The sequence below is a fragment of the Austrofundulus limnaeus genome, unplaced genomic scaffold (assembly GCF_001266775.1).
Source record: "Austrofundulus limnaeus strain Quisiro unplaced genomic scaffold, Austrofundulus_limnaeus-1.0 Scaffold158, whole genome shotgun sequence".
Classification (NCBI taxonomy): Eukaryota; Metazoa; Chordata; class Actinopteri; order Cyprinodontiformes; family Rivulidae; genus Austrofundulus; species Austrofundulus limnaeus.
Window position 1 is genome coordinate 818,147 of NW_013952560.1, and position 8,988 is coordinate 827,134.

Genomic DNA, 8,988 nt, shown 5'->3' on the forward strand with positions numbered 1-8,988 from the left:
AGCGTGTAATTACATTTGTTAGAATTAATCATTTTACTATTATCACTTACCCCGTCATGGCATCTGACTGTTTTGTATTCAAACCAGCGAAGAGTTTCAGTGCAGTGGTTTACTCGAAACATGTCATTTGATGAACAAACGCAAGATGAGATCCTTGGCTTTTGGCTAAAATTGCCTTTTGAGGAGCCGGCTGAGATTACATCCAGTAACGTCTGCAAAAATGAATGCTTCATGCTGCCATTTGTTGGTTATTATCATTTGGTCAGCTTATTATTACTGTTTTAGAAAGCATGAAGTGTGGTAATATGCTTTGCATAAAAAAGAAAAAAAAAACATGACTTTTTTCAACATGGCATGATGAAAACAACTTTTACGGAAGAGGATAGAGCCACTGAAAAAATGTAATCTCAGATTTCTGACTTTTTTCTCAGAATTCTGATTAAAAAGTCAGAATTCTGAGATTAAAGTCAGAATCCTTTTTTTTTTTTTATTCTTTCAGTGGCCCTTTAGAGTTCAACTGACTTTTTAGGATCTTTTTAAAAATCAAAATATAGCTTTTGGTTGCAGTAAAAAAGACATCAAAACAGACATGTGCAGTAGGTTCTCACATTAAAACAATATAATGCAAACTGCTAAAAAATAGCCACAATACAGCTGAAAAAAACACATCTACAAAATAGGTGATATTTTGCAGCTACATATAACTTATTTTTATTTTAAATGCAAGAAACTGATTATTACATGGGTTTTAAAGGTACTGTAAATGCTATAAAAAGTGGTGATGTACATGCACAAGCTGTAGAAGCAAAATGACCCAACGCAAATGGCCCTCTAAGTGCAGCTGATCTTGTCATTCAGACTCATTACGCCAAGCTGGGACTCGGTTTAGCATGATTAGATGGTTGGACTTTTAATAACAGCTCTGCATATTTTTATCAGCGACTCTCTAAAGGCTTTGAGTGGTCTTACCACCGCAACACTTGAGGACATTTATAGCTGCTGTCAGCTGAGTTGAGGTATTTAAAATTAAAACGTGGCCCCTTTTGTTCAAGTTGCAACACAAAGCGAGATTCTTGTGTACAAAGCAAGTTTCTAACTTTGTGTCTGGTTTTAAGTGACTATCTTGCAGCTCGTTCAGGTTTTTTATTTTTGGCATAAGTGTCAATCAAAAAGCACTTTATTCTAGTAGTGGCTGCACTCCCAAACAAWTTTTTTTTATCGTTTTTCTATTTTTTTTCTTTTCTTTTGCTTGCCACCAGTATGGCGCTCTTGTCAAACCCATTTGACACAACTTCTTTGTCATATTCTGGAAAGAGGAGAGCTCCCAGGTCAAATCAGACTGACATTATCAGTTTTTCTCTTTTTTTTTTTTTGTGGACACAGCAGAAGATTCACACACACTCACAGGTGCACACATCATTACGGCAGCTCCACCGTAYGAGGCTATTTCCGTGACAGATCTCTGCTTAGCGCTCGTCTGTCATCAGCTCTGTCATATTGCATGGTTGCTAAGCCAACCGCCACACAAAGTCAAGAAAGTGAGGTGAAAGAAGCGATCCTATTCCCGAGCACCCGACTCGCTGTAAATGACATGGGTTTGACAAACACATGGCACCAAATGTGTGCGCCATTAGTTCATGGAAATATGATAAGTGCAATAATCTCTAACAGGCAGATTTGTCTTGAACAAGCAGTGAAAAGGCTGTAAAATGCTCCTGACAGCATTATCGCTTTCACTATTGGTATGTACTAATAAAAGCCTAAACTCCGACCTTCTGTGCCAGTTTTTTCCCCTCTCATACAATGTGGTTGTAAAAGCATAGCCTTGTATTAGATCGTAAAAAACTGACCTGACCGCTGTAGGATTAAAAAAAAAAAGCAATTTTAAAAAGGTAAAATTATGCTGTAAACATTTACTATCTGTGAGAACCAGTGTCAAAATGAGGTCATGCTGCTATAATAGTAAYTCACTGTATTTCACAGCAGAATGTCATTTCAAAGTACAACAAAGTTTTTCATGTCAAACTTAAGAGAATAAAACTGCAAACTTATTAATTAGCACGCTTTAGCAGTTCTGTCAAAGTTGTTCTAACTCATTTCATTTTCTTTCTTGGTTAGTGATATTTTTCTTATTTTGTTTAACCTTTACATTTCCTGATACGTCTGTTACAGACAGAGCTCAGAATAAGAAAATAAATGTTGCTAGCATTAATGTGTATAATATTATGCTGCATAAGTTGGCTAAATAAGTTAGGCATGTAAAAAGCAGCAATACATCAGATGTTTGTGAAAATCTGGATTACTTTCTTTAAAAGTAATTATAATTGGTGAGTTAAGGGATGGTTTAAAGGGGGTGTGTYATGCAAAATCAACTTTTTTTGAGCTTTCTATCATATAATGTCATTCCCTCATCAAAAACATACCCAGAGTGTTGCTTTGACTCATTCATGAACGTTTGATAAATCCTTGAATCTCCTGTAGCCACGTGTAGCTGCCTAAACGCTTGCTGGTACAAAGCTCCATCTATTTGTACAAAGCTCCTCCCTGGAGCTCAGTCTRCAGCCGAGCRCCCACCCGACAGAGCACCCCTCCCACGAACCATTGTTCTGAAGTTGTGCTGAAATGGCAGTGTCAGAAATGGTAGGACGTTCTTAAAGAGACAGAGGCCAATTTCAAGGCACTTAGATAAGCAATGATGCAAAGTCAAAYTTATTTTTGAAATATATTTCATGACAACTGAAGGTAACAGTTMTTTCATTGTGGTATAGRATTGAACTATGTGCCTGTAAAATACAATATCTACCTTTATGAATCCTCATTTAGTTACAAAACCATGCACATTAYATGTCTGCCTTTGTGTAAGTGAGCAGATGAGTGTGTCTCTTCTACAATCCTCATTAGCATTGTAAAAACTGAGGCCATCTGATCCATCTGCCCTCTGAGGTCAAAACAGAGCTGCTGTTGTAACTTTGAGAGCAACAAACCTCCTGTGTTCAGCCTGCTTTGAACYATTAGGAATCAATCTGTAATACATTGAATGACATGTGTCTATAAACAGATGTCTCACAACAAACTAAAATTAAAAATACAAAGCCACCAATTTCTCAACACTGAACATTTAGTTTCCATCATGTAAGTAGACCTTGTTGTTTCTTTCCGACTTTTGGTCTTATGATCCTTTGTTTTGTATACTGCAGGATGAAAYGAGTGAGATGGGTCATCTTCTTCTCATAAAACCTTTTTATGGCCACACAGGGGGACAGTAAATTTTTTATTTGTTACTTTGGATGAGCATGGCTGTAAAGGCACACCCAGTCAATCAAACAGTAAATCATATTTATTAGTGGGTATATGCCTTTTAAAATATATGTTATATATTTGAATAGCAACATAGCAGCTGAAAAACACGCAAGTTGTCCAAAGGTTTAAATCTTGAAGTGATGTGTTGCTCTGGAATCGGCATGACTGCAACTCCCTCTTGGTGAAAATGGGTAATTTTTCCAGTCAAATCAAATTAATACTGAATTAATCCCTTGAAATCATCACAATCGAGCTATAAAAACAATCCTCAAGTTGCCTGGCTTAATCTAAAAACATTTAATTAACAGGTGTTTTCTGTAAGTGTATTTGCACCATTTGTAACAAACCGACTTGAGTGTACCAAAACTGATTTTAGGTCATCGTGAACTCAGATTCATCCCTTAGTTCACACTAGACATGTGTCTTTATAGTGTAGTAGTAAAATCCCTTTCAACCAGAAGATGGGAACTATCACAGGGACGGAGAGACAAACAACTGCTAGAGTTAGAGACACCAGGTGAACCAACATGCATATTTTGGTCTRTGGTAGGAAACCRGAGTAGCCAGAAAAAACCTAYGTTAACATGGCGAACATGAAARCCCAACCTGTTAGGTCCAAACCTGGAATGCAATCTTGCAACCTTYTCAATGAGACGCAACAGTTCGAACCACTGCTCCACCATGCCATTCAAGTTAATGACTTGAAGCAATTAAATACAATCAGTCAAGCACAGACAAATAAAATAAAAACAACCAAATTACTTTACGAGTTGTACAATTTGCCATTTAATACTGGACAATTACGATAGGTTGAAAGACACTTTTGCATATTTATTATCGGAAAGCTGGACCATTACTTGTACAGCAGGTCCCATAGTGATATGAGAACTCCAAACAATTGGACATGTTTGCTATTTGCCAATTTATTGTATATTTATGAATCCATAGTGAGTGAGAATAAGCATTGACTGTAAGGACAACTACTGGCAGTTAGTTCTACAGTGGTGACCCTGAATCAATAGTGAGCATATTCACTGCATGGTCTCAGGCTGTCTTTGTTGGGAATTACAGCATTGGAAAGTACATTGAATTTATTCTTTTTATTATTATTGAAAGAACAAGTCACCATAACAGGACAGAATTTGCTTCCTGGTTCGTGAGTAGCAGATCTCCAATGAGCAAAATAATAAGTAGGAATACAACGTTTAAATATTTTACTTTTATATGTTGTTTTTGTGCTTTTTATAGCCAAAATCCTTTGTTTCCAGACACCCCCCCCCCCACACACACACACACACTTTTTTAACACACACCTCTGGTTGGCACACTGACTGGCCTAAACAGCACCCAGATATATGAGCATAAGGAGGATCAGGGAGACAATGGGTACTTCCTTATCTTCCTCACAGGCAGTCGCTTGTCCTTCAGTYAGGATTAGATGGGAAAGGTATCACCAGCAGCTGGAAGCAGGAAGTGAGACGACATGCGACAACGCAGGCCACACTTCGAGTTCAGCGGCGTATGACTAATCTTTAGTCTCCTGACCATGCATGTTCTGTCTCGTCCATTTCTTTACCACCATGTGTGGGGAGCCAGATTAAAGCCAAGTTAATTCACAACGTGGAAGCCTTTTTAAGCCCAGCTGGTGTGCTGATAAAAATCCAAAGAGGTATGCTTCGCCAAGTGGAACCATGTATGTGAAACATGTTGGAAGAGAAGAGGGGGCGGCAGGCAACAAAAACTACCACAAAGTCAGCCACTTTATCATGAATATAATTCAGTTTTAGTCAATTCCAACTCGTAAACTTTTGAATGAAACAGGTTGTCTATTCCAAATGGCAGAAAAAATGAGGAAAGGGTTTTTATTTATGTTAAATCAATACATGAAATGCAAATGCATTTTAAGTAAAGTACTTTTATTTTTTTCTGAATAGGATAGCTGCCAGTGCGGTGTGCCACATTTTGTTTGTTTTATTTTGTTTTTTTATTACTCGATGCACTTGGAGAAAGTTTGACGTTTTCTTGGGCAGCAAAGGTTCATGGGATATTTCATAAATTGATAAAATATGAGTATGTATGCAAATCTGTGTGCTTGTAACACCGCATTATGTAATAATGTAATAAAATCGAGCTTCAAAATGTAATAAAACTACACAAAAATTGCATTTTGTAATAACGATATTACATTGTGTAGCAATTGATACAAAATGCAGTGCTTGTGCGTTTTAGAAGTAATAATGTAAAAATGTAATAAACAATCACAAACCAGTGTTTTTGTTCATCCTAATCAATACACTTGTAATAATGATCATGTTGCATGTTAAAGTGACTCTAACGACAGGAAATTACAACCAGGGCAACTGCTGGTGGGCCAAATCCAATGGCTTGGCAGGCCAATYTTGGCCCGCAGGCCCTGCTTGATCAGTCCCCACTGACATAAAGGGAACAAAAATACCCAGTTCAGTTTACTTAGCTAATTTATGACAATTTTCTAGTAAAACAATAGCCGAATATTTAAAATTTAATTTATATATTTCAAAAACTTGGGAAAGTGTGTTCTTCAAACATTTTTTAAACTATGTCATATTTTTGTATTTTTTTCAATATCTTTTTTAGAATAAGCAGCAATAATTAAAAAAAAACTACATTCGGAATTGAGTAGAACAAATACATTTTGCAGTGGAGCATTTCATCCCGACTGTTTACACCCATTGTGTGTTATTGAGCGATCCAGTCACACTGAGTGTGCACGCTCAGCTGAGCATAGCTCCAGTTCTTATCCACAAAGCCGGGGGATGATGCATCCTTGTGCTTCTCCATCTGCCTTTGAAGTTTTAGGTCAAGTCTGCGTATGAAAGTGCCRGCGTGCGCATGTGTGTGTGGAGGAGGTTGGCCTTGTGCCCCTCTGTAATCCCGTTAAGCACCTGGACAATGGGAGAACAGCTGGCTTGGCCTTCCTGTGCTCTGCAGCATGAAGTGGAGGAGAGGATGTTGTGCACTGCATTCAGAAGAAAGGGGGAAAAAAGTAGGGCAGTTATCACAGACACCAATTTTTCAAATAATTTTTTACGTTTTTCCTGTWTCTGTTCTTCCCTCGGGTCATCGATGCTCCTCTATTGGCCCTGATGCTCCATTCGTCTTTACAGTTCAATACTGGCACAGATGTGGTGGAAAGTTTAAGGGGCCCACTTGTGCCATTAGTTCAGCAGCAGGGCCCGGGAGCAGCGGGGGAAGACTTCTCTAATCAGTTTTATTGGAGCTTCGCTATTGGGTTAACACAACAGGGTCAAGCACAGAACCCAGCGGCAGTCCACYGTAAAAGTGTGTGTGAGGGTGAATCTGTAGGTTTAAACCCTAGGGCTAAAACACAGACTCATAAGTCTCATATGTATGCTTTTATAGTGGCAAAAGAGAAGCCTGAGTCTCAGCTGGATGATGGAAAAGATAGTTTTGATGCAAAGTTGATACAAAGATGTCACAAATCAATTTTCTGTGTGCATGTGGCTAAGGAGAAGATGAAGGTGGCAGCTTTAAAGAACAAAACAAAACTTAATAAGCGGGAATGGCTCCTCAATGAGAATAAGATGAAGGCTGGACTTTAAAACCAGCTCTGGCTACATCTTCCTAATGAGTATATTTTCAAATGGATTCTAGTTTAGCTGCTTTATTTGATTTTACTTGTGTAGATTGGCAGCTTTTGTTAACCTTAAAAACATCACTCCATAATTTGATAATTAAATGACTGGGATCTATTTAGCGCTTTATTTTACAGAGTCAGTCATTTCACCTGAACAATCTGGACCAGGGAGACAATGAGCGGAGGAGAGACAGTCATTATGAGGGCTGGATCTGAGCATTGGCCCACTGCAGAGCAATTAGACAATAATGAATAGTTAAAATGTAATTACTAGAACAAAAGAATCAAAAAGGGTTGTTGCTTTTCAATTACCATTGTGTACCATTATTTCCCCTTGGCTTTTAGAGCCGTGATGTAGATAGTGCTCTAATTGCGTTTTTATCGAGACAAATGGTTTAGACTGTTAAATAATGTATGTGTTATGGCTACTGAGAGCATGTGTGTRTGCGTGTTTTAAAGCGTTGCCCACGGGCTCTTCTCATGCCATTGGCTTTGAGATGCTCAGCTGGTAGGGATGGTGATTGTTTTGACCTTTAACAACAACCAAAGACGCCAATAAGTCAATTCAAAAGCAAACTTTATCTCTACAGGTGGCTGAGAATGTATTTTTTTAAAGAAGAAAAAGTGTAAAGGACAATCGACGATCACTATTTGATTTCCAAAACTGGAGAAAATCTCTTTGTTTTAACTTTGTTGTAAGTAAACACTGTTTCAAACATGATGCAACATTTTCCGGTCATCACAATAGGAAATGTCCATTTGGTGGTTTTATTTAAGTTGAGCAAAGAAGTCTGTTTACATCAGTTTGAAGAAGGAACAAGTCAGTACCTCATTGGGCTGTGACTAGTTGGTGAATAGCATTCTCCAGGGAGTCTCCACTGTCTCAAAACATTGGTGAGAGCTCTCAGTTTCCTCATGTCATCCCCAGACTCTCACAGTTTTGTTGATTGACTTGTGAACATGTTCTAAAAAAATATGTGTGTCAAATTTAGTCACAAAACAGTCCCAGATTTGAGCTCCAGAGCTACGTTTCTACACCTCCAGGGAAGCTCTCCCATAAAAGAAAGCTTTCTAGGATACAGCCCAGAATGCCCAGGTTAAAAAAAATTCCAATGACGAATAAATTACTACAAAAGCTGCTCCTAATTTGCATATTTTCATTTAAAAGTGTACTCTAGTCCACTAAATCTCAAATGTGGAGCCAGCTGCCACAGTGGGTACAATGTGTAAGTCAACAAAATAGTAGGCTAGAAGGCATTTTTGAAAGTAATGCACACAAAATAAGCAGAGATTTTCAAAGAGAGGCCACTCAAAACCCAAGCACATAATCTAACAGGTGGCAAGCAGCGAGACAACAATGGAAATTTTGCTTATTTCCTCGCAATTTTGAGTCAAACTAGTCTTCAACAGGTGCAGCTTAATAAGATAGCTTCTTGTTGCCTTTGGGTCAAAATGACCTAGGAGACCTTGGTTTTGAAACCGATGCTTCATGGGTCATTTTGACCCAAGGACAGCAGGAGGGTTAAACTGCATGATTCTAATGGGCTTTGAAGAAAACCCAAGACATGATCATCTTTCCCAATTAGATCAGCTCACTACCCACAAAAACACTTTGTTCTGTTATTACAGGTGTGTTTGTCCTTGAACATCTCAGGGAATTAAACACTCGTCTGCCCAATGCTTGGTTTGTCAAATAAAAAATATATAATTTGTTTCTTCATAAAACTTTGATTCTGTATAGTTCACTTCTCACATAAAATTGTGCAGTGGTGGGCAGCACCAATCTAAAAAATTAGTTGCACTAACTCTAAAGCACTAACTTTATTATTTAGGTCCCCTAATTTTAAAGCACTAACACACTAAAAAATTTAGCAAAGCTAATTCTAAAGCACTAAAATCCCAGCTGACCCGTGGACCATTCCTCAGAGTCAACATGAGACAATATTTTCTGTGTGGAGAATATTGTTAATATTTTTAGTTTTTTTTTTTAATTGATTTGATTTATTTATTTAACAGGAAAAGATTATTAAAAATCAAGCCTGACTCAGCAT

General features: G+C 37.9%; 1 long non-coding RNA gene across 1 annotated transcript in view; it reads right to left on the reverse strand.

Moving 5' to 3' along the window:
• Nucleotides 1-5,820: 5,820 nt before the first annotated feature.
• LOC106523530 (uncharacterized) overlaps nt 5,821-8,988 on the reverse strand; it is a 70,581-nt gene continuing 67,413 nt past the window's right edge. Inside the window, exon 3 of the long non-coding RNA XR_001310907.1 lies at nt 5,821-6,298. This is a non-coding gene — a long non-coding RNA (uncharacterized LOC106523530). The remainder of the gene's footprint in view (nt 6,299-8,988) is intronic.